At 39.1% G+C, this 25733-nt stretch overlaps 1 protein-coding gene across 1 annotated transcript in view; it reads left to right on the top strand.

The window, feature by feature from the left end:
* ACSL3 (acyl-CoA synthetase long chain family member 3) overlaps positions 1-25733 on the top strand; it is an 83416-nt gene that overhangs the window by 9315 nt on the left and 48368 nt on the right. The window contains exon 2 of the mRNA XM_033230064.1: positions 19318-19376. The gene's annotated coding sequence lies outside the window, so the exon portion shown is untranslated. The remainder of the gene's footprint in view (positions 1-19317; positions 19377-25733) is intronic.

Raw genomic sequence — 25733 nt, 5'->3', positions numbered from 1 at the left:
CTCCTTTTCCCGCCTCTTTTACTTGACTCAGGATTTTTGTTACCCATGCCATATTTATTTTTTAGGTGTCTTTTACTTTATCAGTTAGCTTTGTGCATTTCCCCATGTATTCATTGATGTGTTTACTATCTGGAATTCACTGGGGTATTTGCATGAGTCTCTTCCTCTTTTGACATCTCAATAAACAGGATTCTCATGAAAACCATCTCAGAGGCAGTGGGCAGTAAATAGATGGAGTGAAAGATGAGGCAGAACTGTTTCCCTGATGTTAGGAGCTTACAAGCATTCTATATTGAGATGTACAATTGGTTAGCACATAATTACAGAAGAAAATGAGTGCCGTAAGAGAGTGCCCTAAGGGGTCAGCGGATGAGTAGAGAAGTTCAGGCTGGGGTTAGGGCCAGTGGAGGTTTGGGTATCAGAGAATGCCTTATCAATATAGATGCTAAGAGACAACTAGACTTTGGATGTATGCAGAAGAATAAAGGATATTCCAGGTAGAGCTAACGGCAAAGTGAGCAAAGGCAGAGAAGACAGGTAAAGGAGGCAGAGAGGTGGTTGGAATTGATTTGTATGTAGTGTGTGAAGTAGAGAGTTGGAAGGTGAGAGTTGAAAAGTAAGCTGACTTCAAGTTGTGGAGAGCCTTAAGTACTTGGCAGACGAGTTTGGAATTTTTTTTTATTCCTTCTTTTTTCCCCCCTTTTAGACAATGAGGAGGGAATTGAGATTCTTGAAGAGAGGATCGATGTGAAATACAGGTTATAAGGGAGTGGCATTGTCACGCTGGCAACGTGGATGAAGGATGCATTGATGGAGGAGGGGGAGAGGGGACTAGAGACAGAGGAGTAACTAGGGATACAGTTGAATTCTGCCAGGTGACAGGAGAAAGGACCTGAACTGACAAAGAAAAGCATGAGAAAGGGCAGGAGGTCGGGGATGACAGAGGAAGCAGAACCATTAGGACTTGGCAACCAACTGGATCTTTGCAGGACAAAGTGAAGGGAATTTTACCAAATGCTTTTGAGTAGGTTCTAGAAATGGGAAGGTTCAGCTTTCCATTTGAGGTGGGAAAGGTGAAAAGCAGAGTGATGGTGGAAGATGTGGAAAGGAGAATTCAGTTAAAAAAATTTTATTTTTAAAAATGCGAAGTGGGATAGCTGGGATCTACTCAAAAGAAGCCAGATGAGGGGTCGTCTGGGTAGACAATGGTGAGATCAGGGAGTGGCAGAGAGTGAACAAAGTTCTGGACTTAGATGTTTATAGAAAAAAGTGAGAAGTCAATGAAAGATACGTAAAGTGCTTCTCACTAGGGAAGAGAGTGCTTCTCAGTAGGCATTGTCTACGGAGGCCTCAGCTAAGGCTGGGTCTCACAGACATGTGGCATGGGTCCTGGCTGTGTAACTCTCCAGCTGGCAGCCTCGGGGGTAGAAGTGAAGAAAATGCAGTGAATCTGCAGGGAGCTGTTGTGTTTTAGAGCTCTGGGGTAGAAGTGAAGAAAATGCAGTGAATCTGCAGGGAGCTGTTGTGTTTTAGAGCTCTGGGGTAGTGAGTGCTCGGGAGTCCTCTAGGAAGGACATGGTTGTCACAGAAACATTGGTTCCTGGGGCTAGGTTTTCAGTGGGCAAGAGAAGCCACAAGAGAGTTGGTGGCCAAGATGGGGTGGGAGAGCAGGTCTAGTGGGTGAGGGGTTGTGGGGTTACTAACAGCCTATTCTCATTCTGTTCATTTTTAAGGCTTGAATGAGTTTTCTAATGATAGGAATCTTGTTCCTTTGGGACCACAGATGTGAATGTTATTTATTTATTTATTTTTTGCTTTTCTGCTCTATCCGTGGCAGTGCTGCTCTTGTGGCATTCCCCCTGCACCCCCGACTCCCTTGTTTTTGGGAACGTAATAGTCACCATAAAAAAGGTGTATAATTCTAAAGAAAAACTGAAGTAGGGCAAATGCTCAACAGGGAAAAGTTCGCAATTTAGAATACAGGTATGCCTAAGGTTATAAAATAGATAATAGTACTCAGACAATTACTTTTTTTTTGAAATGGAATTTCACTCTTGTTGCTCGGGCTGGAGTGCAATGGCACGATCTTGGCTCGCTGCAGCCTCCGCCTCCTGGGTTAAAGTGATTCACCTGCCTCAGCCTCCCAAGTAGCTAGGATTACAGGCACCCACCACCACGTCCGGCTAATTTTTTGTATTTTTAGTGGAGATGGGCTTTCACCATGTTGGCCAGGCTGGTCTTGAACTCCTGACTTCAGGTGATCCACCTGCCTTGGCCTTCCAAACTGCTGCGATTACAGGTGCGCCGGGCCGACAATTACATATTTTTTATAGAAAGAAAATAAAAGTATCTTAGGAAAATTTAAATAAATTATTATTCTTAACATCTGTCATCTGTCCATCTGTTCGTCCATCTGTGTGATGGATGCTCCCACCGGGTACCTTGCTAGTGGACACCAAGGATAGAGTGATGAATAAGACAAATATGGGCCTTCCCTGGTGCATAAAGTGGGAAGATGAACATTAAGCAGTTCCACAAGTAATTATTTAATTACAGCTGCAATAGGTCCTGTGAAGGCAAAGTTGTAGGGTGCCAAGGGTGGGGAACAGGAGTAGGCTGTCTTGAAAGGCTTCTCTGAGGAAGTGGCATCCAGCTGATCTAGGAGAAGGGGGATGGTGGTGGGGTGGTGGGGTGTTGTGGTGGTGGGGCGACTGGGCCGCTTTCTAGGCAGAGGCTTGAAGCGGTGGGGTGGGGTGGGGTGGGATGGTGACTTGGCTTTGGGAAAAATCCACAAGAAGGCCAGAGGGGCAGGAGTTTGTGCAGAGGTCCTCTGGGATGAAACTGGATGCAAAAATAAATGGGCCACAGCACGCATGAGACAGAATAAAAATAAAGCCGTCGCTTACCAAGCCGTCCATTGAGAGTAGACTGGGAAGATTAGGAAACTTGGAGGCTTGACTGTGCCAACTAGTAAGCAGTATCTGTATCTAGTCAGTTTGCTTCTTTGGTCCTCAGCTACTACAAAAAGTTTAAATTTTATTATTACAGAATTCGGAAACTTAACTTTTTATGATTTGAATTTTATGATTAGGAATGTTACAATTTACCAAAATTATCTTCAGCAGTATTAAAACATCTATGAATAAAACAATATGCCTGATCATATTTTCTGTCGATTTTGGTGGTGGTCATCTATTAAGGCCAATGGGAAACTTTTCAGCTAGATTGGATATTATTTCATAATTCCATAGAGTTGTATGTTTTGAACAGAAATATTTTTAGTGTCTTCTCTAAGTTTACCATTCAATTTCTTGTTTAAAAGATCATAAATTGACCTAGTGTTTCAGGCATGTCAATACTGTTGCTATATAAATTTGTAGAAATTACAATGAATTTATATATTTAAGTTTTTCTTCTAATAATGTGTGTTTGATGAGAAAATTTGGAAAATACATAAAAACATAAATTCTACATTCTAGATGTAGCCAGTGCTGAGGTGTTTTCAGTCTTGATATCTGTTTGTGTGTATGTTAACAAAAGTGGAAATGTATTGTGTGTATTTAATATTTAACCTACTTCTTCTCATTTATCATATCATGAGCAATTCCCATGTTATTGAATGGTTTTGAAAATATTTTTAGTGGTTGCGTAGTAGTCTACTATATGTACGTAAGGTACTTTACCCTTTCCCAATTATTAGATTTGCATATTTTCATTACCCCCTATTATAAATAGCAAATGGAAATTCTCAAGTAAATTTGTTTTTCTTCATTAAATATTCACAGAAGTGGAATTGTTTGGTCAAAAGATATGAAAAATTTAAAGGCTCTTAATAAAAATTACAGAGAGGTTGTACTTATATCTGTGCCCTTTAGTTTGAATGTGTCTTTGCATTGCACCTGTACTCGGATTTATTTTTTATTTTTTATTTTTTATTTTTTTTTGAGACAGAGTCTCACACTATCACACAGGCTGGGCTGCAGTGATGTGATCTTGGATCACTGCAATATCCACCTCCCAGGTTCACGTGATTATCATGCCTCAGCCTCCCGAGTAGCTGGGATTACAGGCGCACACCACCACACCCGGCTCAGTTTTTTAGTATTTTTAGTAGAAACCAGGTTTCACTATGTTGGCCAGACTGGTCTTGAACTCCTGACCTCAGGTGATCCGTCTGCTTCAGCCTCCCAAGGTTCTGGGATTACAAGCGTGAGCAACCGCGCCCGGCCTTGTACTTGCATTTATATATTGAAAACCAGAAGAAAGATGTTGTTTCATACAAATAATATTTTGTATAATTAAAAAAAAAAATCTTGGCTGGGTGCAGTGGCTAATGTTTATAATCCCAGCACTTTGGGAGGCTGAGGAGGAAGGATCACTTGCACCCAGGAGTTTGAGACCAGCCTGGGCAATATAGGGAGACCTGGTCTCTATAAAAATAATAAAAAATATTAACTGAGTGGGGTGGTGTGTGCCTGTGGTTCCAACTGCTTGGGAGGATTATTTGAGCCTGGGAGTTCAAGGCTGCAGTGAACTGTGATCAAGCCACTGCACTCCAATCTGCGACAGAGCTAGAGAGACCCTGTCTGGAAAAAAAAAATTAGCAACCGAATATTTATTTTAGTTGAATCGGTCTTAATATAGACCTGATTTAAATAAAAAGCAATAATTTTGCTTATTGGATATATCCCACTGAAGGATTTGGAGAAAGAATAGAAAATTTATGGATTTACAGTTTTTAAATTACATTGGCTCACTACTGTAATCCCAATACTCAGGAGGCAGAGATGGGAGGATTGCTTGAGGCCAGGAGTCTGAGACAGCCTGGGCAACATAGCAATAACCCGTCTCTACCAAAAAAAAAAAAAAAAAAGGATATAAAAGTAAAAAATGAATTGAAGAAGTAAAAATTTTCACTCATGTGAAAATTTGGAGAGGTAAAGTTAGGAATAATTGTAAAAATTTAGCTTTTGATTTATTTTATTTTATTTTATTTTTTTATTATACTTTAAGTTCCAGGGTACATGTGCATAACGTTTATATCATGTATAACTCCCCAATGCAATCCCTCCCTCCTCCCCCCTCCCCCAGTGTGTGATGTTCCCCTTCCGAGTCCAAGTGATCTCATTGTTCAGTTCCCACCTATGAGTGAGAACATGCGGTGTTTGGTTTTCTCTTCTTGTGATAGTTTGCTAAGAATGATGGTTTCCAGCTGCATCCATGTCCCTACAAAGGACGCAAACTCATCCTTTTTGATAGCTGCATAGTATTCCATGGTGTATATGTGCCACATTTTCTTAATCCAGTCTGTCACAGATGGACATTTGGGTTGATTCCAAGTCTTTGCTATTGTGAATAGTGCCGCAATAAACGTACGTGTGCATGTGTCTTTGTAGTAGAGTAATTTATAATCCTTTGGGTATATACCCAGTGGTGGGATGGCTGGGTCATATGGTACATCTAGTTCTAGATCCTTGAGGAATCGCCATACTGTTTTCCATAATGGTTGAACTAGTTTACAATCCCACCAACAGTGTAAAAGTGTTCCTATTTCTCCACATCCTCTCCAACATCTATTGTTTCCTGACTTCTTAATGATTGCCATTCTAACTGGTGTGAGATGGTATCTCATTGTGGTTTTGATTTGCATTTCTCTTTTTTTGTGTTATGTATAACCTGCTAATGTTAAAGATAATATATGCTAAGTGATCAGAACAGTGTCTGGCACTTATTAAATGCTCAGTAAATGTACCTGTTGTTGTTGTTACTTTAAAAATTTCTCCTTCCAACTCTCTTGAGGATTAGCTCATATAATACAGTGTCTCAAAGTTTTTATCACTGATAAAACCTTATCACTGATTTTATCACTGTTAAAATCAAGAAGGTTGGGGACGGAAGGAATGGGGTTTTTGTTTTTGAGTAAAAACCTTTGGAATGGTGGGTTGGAGGGAGGAACCTCGCGTCTATTCCTCATGATTCAGATCAGGATAATAATGAGTTGATCTGTATAGTGCCAGTTGAAATCTTGATTTTTATTCAATGAAATTAAAAAAATTCATTGGTTTGGCTTTTCACTGATTGATTTATATCCCATTCTGTATTCCTTTTGGTTCCTAGAAAATGATAGGAATAATTTCTGTAAATTTGACCTTATTGGTATTAACTTTCATATGGCAGTTTTAGAAAGAAGTGCCTGGCCGGGCGCGGTGGCTCAAGCCTGTAATCCCAGCACTTTGGGAGGCCGAGACGGGCGGATCACAAGGTCAGGAGATCAAGACCATCCTGGCTAACACGCTGAAACCCTGTCTCTACTAAAAAATACAAAAAACTAGCTGGGCGAGGTGGCGGGCGCCTGTAGTCCCAGCTACTCGGGAGGCTGAGGCAGGAGAATGGCGTAAACCCGGGAGGCGGAGCTTGCAGTGAGCCGAGATCCGGCCACTGCACTCCAGCCCGGGCCACAGAGTGAGACTCCGTCTCAAAAAAAAAAAAAAAAAAAAAAAGAAAGAAGTGCCTATGGAAGATGACTTACTGGTGAGGCTTCTTTCCTCTTTAATTACATTATGTTATAGCATAGAAATGATTGCATCTGTGAACATAGATGGCCTTAGTGATACCAAGCTTGACTGGTTGTTGAATGAGCTGATATTGACTAGAGTTTCTGCCCCTGCCTCCCTCCTCTTTTGGGTTGTCCAGTTCAGTGTCACAAGCACAGACATAATTCCTTAGCTTATTGCTGGGTTTTTTTGGTGATGTTTCTTTTTGTTTTCCCCTGTTTTAAAATTTTATTCATAAAATCAGCCAAAATTCATTGAACATATGTTAGGTAATACCTTGTAGGTTTCTTGGGATTCATATTTCAAAGATGCATCATTAGAGTGTTTACCTTGTTGAAGTAAAAAGTAAAACAGTAAACGTACAATCCATAGTTAAAAGTGCTAATGTAGAGGTATATTCAAAGTGTTTTGGGTTCTTAGAGGACTGCAAGCAGATATTAGAAGACTTCATAAAAGAGGTGACATTTAAGCTAGAGTTTGGACTGTTTCACCAGTATAAAAGTGTTGGGATTAATAAGCAGGGGAAGGAGCAATAGTGTGTGATTTGTAAATCATAGGAGCAGCTCTGATTCTGGTACCCATTCCCTACCCTCATGTGGGATAGCTTTTCTCAACAGGTGTTTGAGCAAGAGCTAATTGTTGCTTTATGGTTTTTTGTTTTTGTTTTTGTTTGTTTTTGAAACAGCATCTCAGTCTTAGGCTGAAGTGCCATGGCACAATTGTGGCTCACTGCAGCCTCAACTTCCCCAGCTCAAGTGATCCTCCCATCTCAGCCTCCCAAATAGCTGGGACTACAGCCATGTGCCACCATGACCGGCCAATTAAAAACATTTCTTTTTTGTAGACACTAGATCTATTTTGTCCAGTCTAGTCTTGAATGCCTGGACTCAGACATTCCTCCTGCCTCGGCCACCCAAACTGTTGGGATTACAGGCATGAGCCACCATACCTGGCCCTACTTTATGACTTTAAAATATTTTCTTTCTGCCTAAATTATAGAATATAAGAGTATTTATAAAAGTATACATTTATTCATACCTGCTATGTATCACATACTCTGCTAGATTCTAGGAAAGCAGAGAAATAAAAAGTCCTTGCCTCAAGAAGCTCACAGTCCATTGTGGGAAGACAGAAAAGCAAAGTTAAATAAAATACAGTTGTAATAAGTTCTGTTAATGGTATGCCTGACATGTCTTGGAAGCTCAGAGGAAGGACATCAAACCCAGCCTTGATGGAAGAGGGGAGAAAAAGGATGGAGGTAAAAATAGATGGAGAGAGTTCAGTCAAAATCTATATTCCTTTACTTCTGGGTAGAGCATAGTTTTTCTGAGTTAGGAGGGGATTGGAGATGGGACCCAGGGACATACCAAGCATGAAGGCGTGCGACAAGAACACACATGGGGATGCTTGGGGAACTGAAAGGGAGGGTGTGTTATAGGGTAAGTCAGTTAACAATAGAGAGCAGGCAGTGGGAGGCCTGATAGATTGAGAAAGACGGTGGAGAGATCAAGGGGATTGGAGTTCTGGATGAAGTCAAAGGATTGTAGTGAAAGAGTTGGTGTGGAATAGGACTGGTTATGGTAAGAGTAGTTTTGGAGTTTTGAGCTTAAGAAATGGTTTTGTAGTTAGATTGTTTAGAAGGTGTCTTTTAAAAGTTAGTTTTGTGATTTTCCTTGTAATGAAGAAGTGGAGCAGATGATAACCCAGATGGAAATTTCTATGAAGGCAGGATCAGTTGAATACTCAGGGCCTGTTTATGTAAATCTGAACTTTGGTATTGAGAATGAAAAGCATCGCATTTTCGTAGCCATACTTTTTTGGTGAGAAACATCTATATTGGCATTTGTTGTTTCTATTAGATACTAACTGCAGTGACTGCTACATATACACTTATACCTTTATAAATACCTAGTTCAGAAATGATTTTGTAGGCATGTAGCAGTTTTTGTTCCTTGCATTGATGTTTCTGGGGAGAATGGTGGACATAGTGTAAAACTGGCATATGTCATGTCTATATATCGTACTCCATCATGTGTTAGAAGATAACATGCTAGAAATTTGGATGGTACACTACCCAGAATCGTGAGTCACTATTTGGGAATTGTCCTTGATGCATGGATAATTTACCTGTGGATAATTGGGAGCTGACTCTATGTATGTGTATTTATACATATACACATATGTATAAAATATGTAAAATATACACATATGTATAAAATATGTAAAATATACACATATGTATAAATGTGTAAAAATAATAAAGTTTATTTATATTATATGATGCCAGAGTATGGGTATGTTAACTATAGGTGATTACAGTTTTTGTTTCTTGTTATTAATTTCAAATAGCTTTATGAAATAATTATATTTGCTGTCTTTCTTAGATAAGTCAAGAACATAATGTGTTTCTTTTGAGCTCCTTCAGGGAGAGTAGGTTTAATTTATTCTTCCACTAGAAAGAAAGATATTGTGCTTTATTCACTGCTACACACCCAGTGCCCAGCATATAGGAGACACTCACATTTGTTGAATGAATGAATCAGTCTCTGCATCTCTGCCACCTAGCACAGTAATGGACATGAGATACTGAGTAAGCATTTATTAAATTGAGTTGAAAGATTTGAATATAGTACCAGAAAATTTTTGGAAGTCCAACAATCTCACGTCAAAATGACCAGTATATACTTATTAATGGAAGCTCAAGAATTCCTGAAGAATAGACTTTCTGTTGATGAATATGTACTTGAATAACTAACTGGTTAAGTAATATATGCTAATGTAATTTTAAAAAATTTGTGTGATTGTGAAGGCAGGAAAGTGATGGATTGTTTCAGGCCAGGCCATCCACTTGCTGTACTTTAATGTCATTGCTGCTTGTCGCCTTCCCTGCCTTGATGACACTCCTGACAACACCCTCATCAACCTTTGTGTTTGTCTTTGGCTTCCAGGGCACTGTTTCCTGTTCCTTTACCTTTCTTGTTGGTTCTTCTGGCATCTGCCCTTAATCCTGTATCCTACAATTGAATATACTGTTTCTGAGGAATTCTGTATTCTATGAATAGAATCAGTGATGACTGTGACGTCTGCATCTTCAGCTGTTTGGAGCCCCAGCCCTGTATTTCTAACAATATACTGAATCTCTCTTCTGGTCTTTCCCACAAACTTAACATCCAGTCCTATATTCATGTGCTCATATTTGTGTCTGTTCTTCTTGTACTCCTCATTACACGCCACCATTCTTTCATTCTGAAAATGTAGACTTTAATTTTCAGAGCCCTTACTCTATACATCGTACCTGACAGGTCCTACTAATTTTACCTCAGAGAAGCCTCTGCAGTTGGTCCTGTTTCTTCTGCGTCTGCTGCCTTAAATTCTACACTTCATCACTCGAGCTGTGGTAATAATCACATACCTGGAATCCCTTTTGGTGTATTTTCTGTGTTTACCCCAAGTAATCATTCTTTTTTTTTTTTTTTTTTGAGACGGAGTCTCACTCTGTCGCCCAGGCTGGAATGCAGTGGCCGGATCTCAGCTCACTGCAAGCTCCGCCTCCCGGGTTTCCGCCATTCTCCTGCCTCAGCCTCCCGAGTAGCTGGGACTACAGGCGCCCGCCACCTCGCCCGGCTAGTTTTTTGTATTTTTTTAGTAGAGACGGGGTTTCACCGTGTTCGCCAGGATGGTCTCGATCTCCTGACCTCGTGATCCACCCGTCTCGGCCTCCCAAAGTGCTGGGATTACAGGCTTCAGCCACCGCGCCCGGCCCCAAGTAATCATTCTTAAAAAAAAACACACATTTAGGGCTGGGCACGGTGACTCACACCTGTAATCTCAGCACTTTGGGAGGCCAAGGCGGGTGGATCACCTGAGGTCAGGAGTTTGAGACCATCCTGTTCAACACAGTGAAACCCCGTCTCCACAAAAAATACCAAAATTAGCTGGGCGTGGTGGCGGGTGCTTGTAATCCCAGCAACTCAGGAGGCTGAGGCAGGAGAATCGCTGGAACCCAGGAGGTGGAGATTGCAGTGAGCTGAGATGGTGCCACTATACTCCAGCCTGGGGGACAGAGTGAGACTCTGTCTCAAAAAATTAAAAAAAAAGTGGTTAAATGCTTTACTTGAAAACCGATCTCATCGTATCTACAACATTTTCATTGCTAACTCCCCCCATATATTTCATGTGTTCCAGCGATCTCAGGCTACTTGTGATTACTCACTCTGCTCATTCATGCCTCCCTGTTAGGCAGGACTGAAGGAGGAATCAGAGCCTGGAGAGATTGATTCGGCTTTGTCTGTGGGTAATTATACTCATCCTGAATCTTGAAAGATGAGTTTATTTTGACAGTCTTCTTAGCTGCTTCTGTCTCTCTCCAATTCCATACCCCATTCCAAGTTTTGAACAGAAGAGTATGATTGGACCAACACATCCATGTTTTTGATGCAGGCTTCACTGGTCACAGGTCTGCTGGATACCTGTGGATGGCCACATTTGCCATAGTCTGCGGGGTTGGAGATGGGGACAGAACAGCATCACATATGTGAAACAGAGCCAGTGCTTCCCTCCCCAACAGCCGTAGGCCAGGCAATGTGAACTGTGGGTTGACATCACTGGAGACTGTTTCAGAATCAGAATAAAGACCAATAATAAACCTTTTTTTTTTCTATTTATGGACTATGGGAGCTATGGAAGAGAGGTATTACTGGGCTGGTTGTTTGCTTCAGGGGTCTGCTTCTCATCTTTCCAGGACTTAATTCAGCTGCTACCTCAGTTAAAAATTTTCTTTGATGCTGTGTAACTTACTGAATAATTTTTTACCTGCTGATCTGCAATATCACTATTGCCATATACGTAAGTCCCATGACTATTTCTGGTTTTAAAATTCTGTATTAAAACAATTAGTGTTTTGATACAGAATATGGCAAATGTGCATTAAATATGCTGTTTCTCAAAGTTTCTTCTTCCAGATAAATGTTAGAATTAATATATCACATAAGCATACAAAACAAACACGTAAGAAAAATCCTAGTAGGATTTTAATTGGGATTGCATTTGGTTTATGGGTTAATTTTGGCAGAATTACATTTATCCTTTCTACCCAGGAACAAGTCTGTCTTTTCATATATTCAGGGTTTTTTGTGTGTGTGTCTATCAGTAGCATTTTACACACACAGACATCCATATGTAAATATGAATGCTATGTTACATGAAGTATTTCAAACTTGCTTTTGCTATTGTAACTATATTTCCATTTCAATTTCTAACTGGTGATTAATAGTATATTAAAAAAACTGTCAATTTGTATTATTTACTTGGTATTCAGTTATCTTTGTCAATTCTGCCTCTGGTTGGATATTTTTCAAATGATTCCTGCAGATTTTCTTGTCAGACAGGCACTTATCTGCACACAATAATGACTCTATCTTTTTCAGTATTCATAACTGTTGATTTGTTTTTTCATTGCATTGGCTAAAGTGCAGTGCTGTTCAGAAGGCATGCATTGAGAACCATAAATATAAGCCATATATGTAGTTCTACACTTCTAGTAGGCAATTGATTTTAATACATTTTATTTAATGTAATATATCCAAAATCTTATTTCAGTGTATATATTCAATATAAAATTTATTAGTTAACTGTTTTACGTTCTTTTTTTACTACTAGGTCTTTGGAATCCCATGTGTATTTTACACTTAGATCACATCTCAGTTTGGACTAGCCACTGAGTGCGCAGTGGCACTTGTGGTTACCACGTTGGACAGCATAGAGTTAGAGCCTTCTTGATGTACAATAATTATGATCATAGTTGGCCTTGTTGTCCCTTACTTGGATGGAAGTTGCTTTTCAGTATGATGTTTAATGTTGATTTCTAATAAATATACTGTTTTGAAGTTTAAGCAATTTTGTTTCTGAGTAAGATGTTCCTTTAAAAGTTAATAATTGATATTCACTCCCCGCCCCACCCCTGAGATGGAGTTTCACTCTTGTCACCCAGGCTGGAGTGCAGTGATGTGATCTCGGTTTACTGCAACCTCCACTTCCCGGGTTCAAGCAATTCTCCTGCCTCATTCTCCCAAGCAGCTGGGATTACAGGCATGCGCCACCATACCCAGCTAATTTTGTATTTTTAGTAGAGATGGGGTTTCATCATGTTGGCCAGACTGGTCACGAACTCCTGACCTCAGGTGGTCCACCTGTCCAAAGTGCTGGGATTATAGGTGTGAGCCATTGCGCCTGGCCTCATTTTTCTTAAATACTTAAGAAAGTATAAGGTGTTGCTCACACCTTTCCCCTCCTACTTAGCCTGTTAAATATAGAGAATGGTAGTAATGAAGAATTCTCATGGTGAAGCATCTTTGCACTCACAGTAAACAAACCATGCTTGGTTATGGTATATCATTCTTTTAACTCAGCTGGATTAGATGTGCTGACATTTTAGGATTTTTTCCTCATATTCATTAAAGAGATTGTCCTATGTGGTATGTCAGGTTTTGGAATCAGCATTATATTAGCTCTTGTAAGCTAGGTAACAAAACTTCAGATCATTCTGGCCAAAAAAAATTGTTTTAAAACTTAAAGAAATATATGCACATGCTTGAGGACTTTTTAAAGTAATTTCTTAGTAAAGTGTATTTGTGGAATATAAATTTTCTAAGTCCTTGCAAGTCTGAAAATTTCTTTATTGTACTTGCAGTTGATTGGGAAATTAGCTGAGAGTAGAATTCTAAGTTAAAACTTTCCCTTAAAACTTTTAAGGCCTTGTTCATAGTTGCCTGCCTTCCTGTGTTTCTGAGACATCTGGTGCCAGTATGATGATTCTTACTCCTTTATAACAGCGGTCTCCAAGTGTTTTGGCACCAGGGATCCAGTTTCGTGAAAGACAGTTTTTCCACGGACAGGGGTCGAGGAGGCATAGGGGTGGGGCGTAGTTTTGGGATGAAACTGCTCCACCTCAGATCATCAGGCATTAGATTCTCATAAGGAGTGGACAACCTAGAACCCTTGCATGCGCAGTTCCTGCTCCTGTGAGAATCTGATGCAGCTGCTGTTCTGACAGGAGGCAGAACTCTGGTGGTAGTACTTGTTCACCTGCTGTTGCTTACTTCCTGTCAGGTCTGTGACCCGGGGGTTGAGAATTCCTGCCTTACAGGAAGGGTGACCATATATCCTGATTTGTCTGGAATACCCCTAGATCACACCTTTTTTTTTTTTTTTTGAGACAGAGTCTCGCTCTGTCGCCCAGACTGGAGTGCAGTGGCGTTGATCTTGGCTCACTGCAACTTCTGCCTCCTAACTTCAAGCAATTTCCCTGCCTCAGCCTCCTGAGTAGCTGGGATTACAGGCAGGTGCCACCACATGCAGCTAATTTTTGGTATTTTTAGTAGCGATGGGGTTTCACTGTGTTAGCTAGGATGGGCTCGATCTCCTGATCTTGTGATCTGCCCGCCTTGGCCTTCCAAAGTGCTGGGATTACAGACGTGAGCCACCGCACCCGGCCCAAATCACACAGTTTGTTTGTTTGTTTGTTTGTTTATTTATTTATTTATTTATTTATTTATTTTTTTGAGACGGAGTCTCGCTCTATCGCCCAGGCTGGAGTGCAGTGGCCGGATCTCGGCTCACTGCAAGCTCCGCCTCCCGGGTTCACGCCATTCTCCTGCCTCAGCCTCCCCAGTAGCTGGGACTACAGGCACCCGCCACCGCACCCGGCTAATTTTTTGTATTTTTAGTAGAGACGGGGTTTCACTGTGTTAGCCAGGATGGTCTGGATCTCCTGACCTCGTGATCCGCCCGTCTTGGCCTCCCAAAGTGCTGGGATTACAGGCGTGAGCCACCGCACGCGGCCCCAAACCACACTTTTTAATAGTATCTCCTTTTATTCTGATATGTATCCTTGTTTGTTGATCAGTTATAGAATCACCTTATTTGTAGGTGGCTTGCGTTTTTTTTGTTGTTGTTGTTTTTCTTGAGACGGAGTTTTGCTCTTGTTGCCCAGGCTGGAGTACAATGGCGCGATCTTGGCTCACCACGGCCTCCCACTCCCGGGTTCAAGTGATTCTCCTGTGTCAGTCAGCCTCCCTAGTAGCTGGGATTACAGGCATGCGCCACTATGCCGGACTAATTTTGTATTTTTAGTAGAGACAGGTTTCTCCTTACTGGTCAGGCTGGTCTCAGGTGATCCACTGCCTCGGCCTCCGGAAGTGCTGGGATTACAGGCGTGAGCCACCACGCCCAGCCAGACTTTCCGGTTTTTTTTTTTTTTTTAGGAAGATTTGAGGATATTCTTATACTGTGTGCTTTGATAATTTACATGGCTGTGTCTAGAAGTCAGTTATCTTTTCCCTCATTGATCTGCCCAGTCCTCTCAAACTGAAGACTAGTATTTATCAGCTGTGGGATATTATATTGCAGAATGCTTCAGGAATTTCTGCTTGCAAAATGTTTTAGGAATTTCAGCCTCTTTGTTCGCTTTTTCTTTTTATTTCTGGAAACCTTGTAATGGGACTTGAATCTCTTGGATTTATTTAACACTTTGTTTTTTAAAATGAGAATCAAATTTTCTATATTCTACCCCATTTGCTTATGCTCTTCTTTATCTGGAAAAGAGTCTCCACCTCATTTTCTGACACTTGTGTTGACTCCTTAATTTCAGCTGCTATTAATTTCAAAGAGCTTTTTCTTATTTTTATTCCTTCTGTTAATATATAGCATCCCATTCTTGTTTCATAGATGGCAATAGCCTCTCTTATGCCTTTGAGAATATTGCATAGACATACTTAAAAATTTCCCACATTTCCTACATTGTCTGTTTCCACTGAGGCACCTTTTCTTTGCTGTTTGTCTCTTTCTTTAATAGTGATGGTTTTTCACAAATACCTGATGATTAAGAACTTTATCTTCTGTCTGGATTTTGAATTTTTAAATGGTTTTCCTGTTTCTAGTTTCTTTTTCCACAAATAAATTCTCAACATTGGCACCAGGTTTAACATTATGAAACAGAGATCCGAGTATGTCATCCCTCTGCTAATCCGAGTATGTCATCCCCCTGCTAATAAAAGTTAGAAGACTTTTAAGAGATCTGGATAATGTTTCAACCAGTTAGGGCAGCAAACATGCATGGCGGCAATGAGGCATTTGTTTTCTAGGGCCACTGCAACAATAGAAATTTATTCTGTTAACGTTAATAGAGACCAGAAGTTCAAATCAGTGTTACTGGATTGAAATCGAAGTATCAGCAGAGTTTTGAAGGCCCCAGGGAAGAACGTGTTCCTTGCCTCTTTCAGCTTCTAGTGGCTGCTGGCATTCCCTGTTATCAGTCCAATCTTTCAGGCCAGCATCTTCCAATCTCTCTGCTCCATCTTCATGTCATCATCTCCTTCATGTGTGTCGAATCTCCTTCTGCCACTATTTATAAGGACATTTGTGAGGGCATTTAGGGACCACTGGGTAATCTAGAGTCTTTTTCCAAATAAGGTAACATTTGCAGATCCTAGGGATTAGGGCCCGATACCCTTGAGATCCTTTATTCAGCTTACCACAACTACTTAAAGAGTCTTCTGAAATTTCTATTTTCTTGTATAAATAATTGTTATTACTGCCTGCAGTTTTTGTCTGCTTGAACAAAAATACATACATCAACTCAGTTTATAGTGATTTCCTTGACCTTCTCCACCCTAGACAAAAGGCTGCAATCGCCAGTTTTCCTAATGCAGCTGATGCACTTCTCATAGTTTTTGCCGTGTTAAAGTGATTTGTCAGGCTCTACCACTGACTAGGAATTCTTTTTTTTCAGTACTATGGTGTCATTCTTAGAATGCAAAGTGTCAGGTCTGGAGTTGAGTAAGGCATTTAATAAATACTTGTTGAAGAGTTTTTAACATTTATTGAGGGCCAATTACATACCTAGTAGGACCTGTCACCTTGGGCCATTTAATAAACAAAGCAGTGTAAAGTAAGCATGGCACGTAAGTTTCTCCAGGGCATGTTTCTCAAAAGGGATTGCTGGGTCATAGGAGTCCACATTTTCAGCTTTTGCTAGATGCTGCCAAATTGCTCTCTTAACTGGCTGTACTTCCCTAAGAGTGTGAAGATGTATCTTGTTTGCCATATTCTTGCCAACACTTGTGAATTTTTTTCATTAACAAAATTTGGCCGGGCGCGGTGGCTGAAGCCTGTAATCCCAGCACTTTGGGAGGCCGAGACAGGTGGATCACGAGGTCAGGAGATCGAGACCATCCTGGCGAACACGGTGAAACCCCGTCTCTACTAAAAAAATACAAAAAACTAGCCAGGCGAGGTGGCGGGCGCCTGTAGTCCCAGCTACATGGGAGGCTGAGGAAGGAGAATGGCGTAAACTCGGGAGGCGGAGCTTGCAGTGAGCCGAGATCCGGCCACTGCACTCCAGCCTGGGCGACAGAGGAGACTCTGCCTCAAAAAAAAAAAAAATTTAATGGAGGAAATGATGCTGTTTTAATTTGTATTTCCTTGATAATTAATGAGGTTGACCATTTTTAATAGGTAATAAACAATGTGGAATTTTCTGTTAATATACATAGCCTGCTTTCTCCTGTTGCTCTTTTTTATTTATAGAAATTCTACAAATATGGATATGAATTATTTATAGATAGCACCATTCTCATTTACATATGAGGAAACTGGGAAACTGGCATAAGAAATTATTAATAACAAGAAGATTTTTAAGTTATTTCCCCCTGGATGAATAGATGCATGACCTTGTCTGGAGTCATAGCTAATACGAAACAGCAGGGATTCTGAACCCAGTGGTATCTGAGTTTAAGGTTTGTCTTTTTTTTTTTTGAGACAAGAGTCTCACTTTGTCACCCAGGCTGGAATGCAGTCGCACAATCTCGGTTCACTGCAGCCTCTGCCTCCTGGGTTCAAGCGATTCTGCTGCCTCAGCCTCCTGAGTAGCTGGGACTACAGGTGCACGCCACCACGCCTGGCTTATTTTTGTAATTTTAGTGGAGACAGGGTTTCACCATATTAGTCAGGCCGGTCTCGAACTCCTGATCTCAGGTGATCCACCCGCCTCAGCCTCCCAAAGTGCTGGGATTACAGGCATGAGCCACCATGCCTGACTTTTTTTTTTTTTTTTAATTTATTTATGTATTTATTATTTTACCCCACTCACCTCCAGGCCCCGGCGTATGAGGTTCCCCTCCCTATATCCATGTGTTCTCATTCTTCAGCTTCCACTTATGAGTGAGAGAACGTGTGGTGTTTCTTTTCTGTTCCTGTGTTAGTTTGCTGAGAATGGTGGCTTCCAGCTTCATCCATGTCCCTGCGAAGGACATGAACTCATTCTTTTTTATGGCTACAAGGTCTGTCCGTTTTTACAAAAATTAATAATGAATTAAAAGTTAATGAAGCAGTGGTATGTATGTTGAATTAAGTGATTCAAAAAACCTTAGCTTTTAGCTCTACTTGTTAATATATTCTTAAAAATAACTGTATAATGACTACTAACCTACTTTAAGCTCTACTTGTTAATATATTCTTAAAAATAACTGTGTAATGACTGCTAACCTATTTGCTTCACAGGTGGTAGAGAAAATCATTGAAATAAGATTTAAAAGTGTTTTTTATAAGCAATGTATTAATATCACCACGTGTACATCTTAATACTATTCTGTATTATCATGGGTAAATGAACACAGTCTTTATAGTATACTTTTTGAGTTTTGGAAATACCGTATTTTTTATAATAAATTTTATTTTTTAGAGCAGTTTTAGGTGTACAGCAAAATTGAGAGGAAGGTGCAGAGATTTTTCATATGCCCCTTCCCCTACACAGGCATAGCCTCCCTCTTTATCGGCATCCCCCTGCCTCCTGAGAGTGCTACATTGGTTATAACTGATGAACCTACATTGGCACATCATTACCACCCAAAGTCCATAGTTTACGTTAGGGGTCACTCTTAGTATTGTGCCCTCCGTAGGTTTTAACAAATACATGATGACATGTATCTACCGTTATAGTACGTACAGAATAGCTTTACTGTCCTAAAAGTCCTTTTGTGCTCTGCCTGTTCATCTCCCTCTGTGCCCTAACCTCTGGCAACCATGGATCCTTTTACCATCTCCATAGCTTTTCCTTTTCCAGAATGTCATATAGTTGGAAACATATAGTACATAGCATTTTCAGATTGTCTTCTTTCCCTTTGTAATATGCATTTAAATTTCCTTCATATCTTGTCATGTCTTGATGGCTCATTTCTTTTTAACACTGACTCATTTTCCATTGTCTGGATGTAGCACAATTTAACCATGACTTTATTGAAAGATATGTTGATTGCTTCCAACTTTTGGCAATTATGATCAAGCTGCTGTGGACATGTTTTCAACTCTTGGGTAAATACCAAGCACTGTGGTTGCTGGATCATATATATGGGGTATGTTTAGTTTTATATGACACTGTCAAACTTCCATAGTGGCTGTACCATTTTGCATTCCCACCACAATGAATGAGAGTTTCTCCACATCCTTGCAAGCATTTGGTGGTATTAGTGTTTTGGGTTTTGGGTATTCTTACTGGTGTGTAGTGTGTGTACTATATATTTTTGAAGAAAGGTTACATGATAAAAATATTGTTAGGTAGTGTGATAGATTGGTGTTTCCGGAAAAACTCACCAGAAACTTTTCATGTGAGGTTTAGAAGTAAAATACTTCCAGGAAAAGGTTAGCATTCGGCTCTGATTAACTGGACCATGAGTAGTAATGATTGTCTTTTTTATGTTTATTTTGACAGGTTTTGACACAAGGGCGCGTATCTTTGAAGCACCTAGTACCTCCTACCATTGTCAACTGGTAAAATATTTAATTTTTTATTACAATAGATTTCTTTTGTTATAAAATATATTAGGTTAAAACCAATTATGGTTAAACTGATCAAAAAATTGTAATTCTCATTTTATGATTGTAGAACTGTGACAGTTATAGAAAATAGTTTTATACTTACTTTAATTCCATATAAATCAATTGGGACATTAAACCATGTCATTGAGCAATACTGTCTAGCTTCCTTTCCTTAACTTGAATTTCACTAAGTGTCTGCAAGGGATTTGAATTCAGTAGCCTCTTTATTTTGGATAGTTTAGCATGAATTAGACTTATTAACATTTTAATATGTGATGGTCATTTAAAATTTGTATTAATGTTACTGTAAATTTGTAACTACATTTTAGTAGAGATTGTAGTTTCAAGGGCTTTTTGTCAACCTATAGAAGGTTCTGCATGGTTATTGCAGTTGTCATGGGGCATAAGAAATATAGCATAATTTTATTTCTTTCTGTGTCATCTGAAGTGAATTAGAGTTTATGAAATTTTAGGGCAAAAATTTAAGGATCAAGTGACCTGAAGGTTTTTATCATTCTGTGAAATGAAAATAAAATTGAGTATAGGACTGCTATAGGAAATAGTCTCTGTTGGTAAAGTGCTTTGATGACGTAAAGGCAGTAAGCATTTTATCCATTAGAATCATGATAGTTGACATCTTCCTTTTCAGGATCTCATTTCAAAGTCTTTTTTCACATCAGTTGAATGTATTAATCTTGACATTTTTAACTGATTTTAAAAGGAAATCACACAAGTAATATGTTTATTATTAAAAACTGTAAGCAATGTAGGAGCATCTAAGTAAACAGGAAACTCCTCTGTTCCCCCTGGGTCTTTTGCTAGGGATTATCCCTTATTTTCATGGAGTGTATCTTTCCAGACAGTTTGTTTGCGTATCCAAGATTGTCCTCTTTTAGAGAAATAGATGTGATGGAAAAAGGAATATACTCTGTCCACTTTAATAGTATGCCTCACTTTGTTTTAGACATGTCTATGTCTACGTCTCTTTGAGGGATATACATGATCAAATTAAGAGTGCTTTTGAAGTGACTAAGTAAACCCATTGTAACACAGTACTCCTCTACAAATTTCTTTTAGTAGTTAATGGGTTATGGGAACTCCGAACTTTGAATTCTTAACTAAGAATGCATTAAGACAGTTTAGTAGATTTACAATAAAATTGAAATTGCAAAGATAATTATGGCATATTAAGTGATAGATTTTAAATAGGAAGACATTTATAGAAATGACTAATTACTCGTGAGGATCAGCTAGGTTTGGGTAGGTGAAGAAGTGGTTTTGGAGTTTCAGTGCATTTACGTGTGCTCAGTAGGGTACTTAGGATATTTGAGGAGGGAAAAGGACGTCAGAAACTGATGTGGGAGGGCGGTGCACAGGGAAGAAGTACTATGGTACAGTGACAAAGATAACTTTGTCATAATTTTGCCTAAAAAGAGAAGTAAGACTCATTGTCATGTTATTTAGGTTAACTGTACGATGAACTAAAGGGAATGTCATGAACTACTTGGGAAACCCAGTGTCTTAAATCCCGAAACTTAGAACTCAACCTTTTCACACTTGGAAATTGCTTATGTTCAGAAGTCCCATGATTTAAGAGATAATGTAAAAATGGAAGTTAATTCACATTTGTACATGTCCTTTGTGTTATTGTCGGATTGAAACATTTTAAACTTCTTAAAATATGTAGGGAAGCAAATTTGAATTTGTATGTGAAAGTGACCTAGTGAGAAGTAGGGAAGGAGACGGAGACAGCAGCAAGTTTGCTCCTCCCTTGGTTTCAGAGGAAAATGTTTTTTAAGAGTTGGGCCAGATATTTCTCATAGCTACTTAAGGTGATCCTTTTTTCTGTGTCTTCTGTTTTTTAAAATGTAATCTGGTTTTTGAGCACTTGTTTTGAAACATGTTGTTCAGGAAAAGCTTTTTTTAGTGGTAAACTAATTGGGAATTTGTAGGAAGAAGAAAACATGTTGTAAAGAATTTAAAGATAAAAAAGTGAGTAATATTTGAATGCAACACGAGTCTATTGACTAAAGGAAGTAATTGGGTGTTTAAACCTCATTTTTAGCTGTTTAATCTTCACATGGTACAAATGAAGGCAATATGTTAATTGTGATGCAGGTAATTCTGTGTATTTCCACAACATACTTACAAGTTCTAATTATATGTTATTTGCCTTTTCTTAATTTTGTTTTTTTAGATGCTCCATGCAAACTACAGATAAGAAACTGGGCTTTTGGGGGTGGGAAGGGAAATGGAGGAAGAGAAAAGGAAACATCTAAGTAATCTTACTGAATGATATATAAATCATTAAAATTAAATAAAATATATTCTGGGTAGACTTAGCTTGCAAAATTATCTTAAGCTATTGTAGCTCTTATAAATGGAATAAGCATTTTAAAATCATCTTGAAAATCTTCAGAAACTTGAATTCTTTTACATTCTCAAAGGTTAAACATAACCAGAGGAGCTATCTTCTCTCAAATATGCATACTTTGTTCATTATATTTACTTTTGCTGACTTTTTTTTTGTATGTTTGGAAATGTTGCATTTTTCCTCTGGCCTTTGGATTTTCTTTAATTTTATTTTTTATTTTGTACTGGGGGAAAAAGAAGTTTGTTTGTTTATTTATTTATTTATTTATTTATTTTTGAGACAGAATCTTGGTCTGTTGCCCAGACTGGGGTGCGGTGGCGTGATCATGGCTCACTGCAACCTCTATCTCTTAGGCTCTGGTGATTCTCGTGCTTCAGCCTCCCAAGTAGCTGGGATTACAGGTGCGTACCACCACACCTGGCTAATTTTTATATTTTTTAGTAGAGAGGGGTTTTTTTACATGTTGGCGAGGCTGACCTTGAATTCCTGGCCTCAAGTGATCTGCCCACTTCAGCCTTCCAAAGTGTTGGGATTACAGGCGTGAGCCATTGCGCCTGGCCGAAAAGAGGTATATTTAAAAGTGAATTTGTTACTTCAACACACATAACCGTCACTTAAAAATTAGTCTGTCTGTTCACTCTACTTGGTACAGGTTCATGTAGTGCCAAATGTAGTACGTAGCTGGATTGAGTTGGAATTATGAAGATCCTCAAATATTGATGAGCCAGGTTGATGTCATTAAGTAATCTAATAGTTCATGTTCTCCTGAAATATTTGTATAGCTGACTTTCTCATTAATCATTTTGTAGGAAATAATTGGAATAAATAAGGAATAGTACTAAAAGAATAAAGAATCCTATTCAGTATTGTCTTAATCAATTTTGGGAACCCTAGGCATCAGTAGAATATAGTCTTAAAATTGATCTAGTTGAACTGCATCAATATTAATGTGAGCAAATTAAGATTTAGTGACCTGCTCATGAGCTCTTAGTAATTGGCAGCAGAGCTCATCTAGTCTAGTGTATGTGTTTATGCACATATGCATGTGTGTATATGTATTTAAAATCCGTGTTGTGAATCTAACTGAAAAAGATGTATATTCCCTTGCCTGATTTCTGTTTCCTATTTATTTTTATCTAGAAGAGGGGATAAAAACTGTTTTTTAAAGAAATAATGAGTCTTGATCAGTTTTGGGGAAATCGAGGGGACTGTATTTATAGTTCAGGAGAGTACTCAAGTGTCGTACTGTTATTTCCGCTATCATACTAATAGGACTGAAACAATTTTAAAATTACACTGGATAGCTGAAACTTAAAGAATTGGCTTTGTTAAACTGCTTTTTAATTTAGATGTATTCATGGGAAAGACTTGCTATAATAAATGTTCCTCCCTCCCTTCTTTCCAATATATATCTTTAATGCTAACGTTTCATTTTCTGAGGTTAAAATAAATATAGGCTTAATAGTTTTCTTAAAAATAAAATACCAAATTATTATTTCCTCATAAAGCTTCCTAGTTGTAAAGTGAAACTTTATCTAATCCAGATAGTAATATGACTGAATCTTCTAATAATGTTTTTAATTGATTTCCTGTCCAGAGTCTTGTTGACAATTTTATTTTTGTATTAAGGAAGTTCTTACATGGATTGACAATCTCGATTTCAGTCTTGTAGTCATTGCGATGTCATACATTGCAACTGTGTGGTCATAGTTGAAATCTTTGAAGTTGTTGAAAGATTGTGTTGGGATTTGGAGAGGAAAAATTCTTTGTCTTTACTAAATACAGTAAGAACCACTGTATTACGCATAATAAGTTTGTCTGTGTGTTGTTGATATTTGTAAGAATTTAAAACAACTTTCCTACTTTTATGTCTGCTTTTTTGGGGAGGGAGGCAGCAGGATATATAGTAAGTAAATGTTTTAAAACCATTCTGTTGAACTAGGTGTGTATTATTATGCTTTTAGCTTTGGATGCCTGAGAAGCAAACATGTTTGTGAGAACCAGGGTGCCCCTCTAAAAAGAAACTCTTTCCTGATAGTAAATAATAGTCTCTGGTTGCACTTTCTGTTACAACTCTGAGAGACTAAATCTGGGTAGGAAATAGTTCTTTCTGCCCTTCTTGACCCTAGTTTCCTAATTCATAATACATGATTTGCGTCATTCTTCTGGGACTCTTTCAGTCTCTGTAGAGTGTGTATGACTGTCACCTAACTTTTGTGGAAAGGAGAATCTCAGAAGTAGTGTACTAAAGGACACTTTTTTCTCCCCAACAATAAGATATTAACCATAGAGTTTATTAAGAGAGTGTGGGGGCATTAAAAAGTTTGGACATGCCTTGGGAGACATGTAGGTTAAAATCCTACCTTACCTGCTAGTTGTAAGTGCCTTTGGGCACAATCTGTTTGAAATTGGCGTTTGTGAGAATTAAATGAGATAATATAAAAAGTTCCCTTCACTGTCCTTGTTTGCCTGCGCTCAGAATTGTTTCCCATTTATTGCTAGCTTGGTGAAAAATTGCAGCCACATTTCACGCTAGCAAATACGGATTCCTTGATACCCAGCATTGTGCAAGCCGCTCATTTATACTTAATTAGAGATAAAATGCTAAGCCATGTTATTATTAGTGTTATTTGCAGATATGAACAGTTGTATAGTATTGATGCCTGAGTGTGGTAGGCTGAAAGAAAAATACAGAGGAGGAAATCAGATTGAGTGGTGGGTCAGGATTAACCGAGAATTAAATTGTGGCATATCAAGATGCCCCGTCTGCAGTATTTTCTCCTTTTCTGTCCTCTCTTCGCCCGTCCTCATCCTCTGCTGCGTTTGACTTTGTGGGAGCATTTCTAAGTGTTGGGGCTCTTCCCCTGCTCTGCAAGTTGAGTTTTCAGGTTCCTTTTCATGATGGTGGTGGACGTGAGGGGCATAAAATGTCTGCTTGCTCTGTTAGTAGAGTGCGAATATAATACCATTGTTGAGTTCTTCCCTCCTGTAGACATTGTACATGTCTTAGATTCTGAGGGTGACTCCCATTTTCTTTGTTCAGTCCACGAGTTTTGTGGAGGTTAATTTCACAAGTCTGCCAATTTTGGGTTGAGGTACCACATGTTATATCTCTCGTGTGCCTAAGAGATTCTTAAAACCCCAGATCTAAGCAGGCAGAACCATTTGATACATTAGTCTGAAAGTGATCCCTGTGGCAACCTACTTTTTTCCTGTTTTTCTCTTAGGAAAACACATCATCTCTGATGGAAGCTTTTCTTCCTTCTCTCTTTTCTCTTTTTCTTCCTTCTCTCTTCTATTTTTTTCTCTCCTCCCCCTTCTCCCGCTTTCTGCCTCCTTTCCCTCTCCTTCCCTTCCCTCGCCTCCCCATGCCTTCCCTGCCCCTTCTCACCTCACAGGGTTGTTTTTTCTCACAGGGTTTCTTTCTTTCTGACTTTGTCTTTTCACAAAGTCTTGCTCTGTTGCTCAGGCTGGAGTGCTTTGGTGCGATCACGGCACACCACAGCCTCAACCTCTGGGCTCAAGAGATCCTCCCACCTCAGCCTCCTTTGTAGCCGAGACTACAGTCATGAGCCACCACTCCTGGCAGAAGGCTTTCATATGAGCATTTGTAGCATTTTTTTTTTTTTTTTTGAAAAATTGGGAGTTGTTACAGGGCATTTGATTATTATATTAATAATATTCTTTAATAGCTGTTTTTAACAAAAAGTTTATTTTAACATCCGCTTTATACCCTTGGGAAGTTTATCATTTGTAAGTGATTTCCTGGGTGGTGGTTAAGCTCTATTACTTTATGTACAGTTGTTTCATAACACAAGATGTGAATGACACAAAATCCTGTCTGGTCTCCTCTTCCTCCACTCTTTCCAAGTCACCTGTGTTCTTCCTCTCAAATAATAGAGGTCATACAGAGAAGAGATCTTCCTTATGCTTGA

Source organism: Trachypithecus francoisi, unplaced genomic scaffold, assembly GCF_009764315.1.
Source record: "Trachypithecus francoisi isolate TF-2019V2 unplaced genomic scaffold, Tfra_2.0 Lachesis_group13, whole genome shotgun sequence".
Lineage (NCBI taxonomy): Eukaryota > Metazoa > Chordata > Mammalia > Primates > Cercopithecidae > Trachypithecus > Trachypithecus francoisi.
Note: the sequence above shows the minus strand (reverse complement) of the source record. Positions and strands in the feature narration are given on the sequence as shown.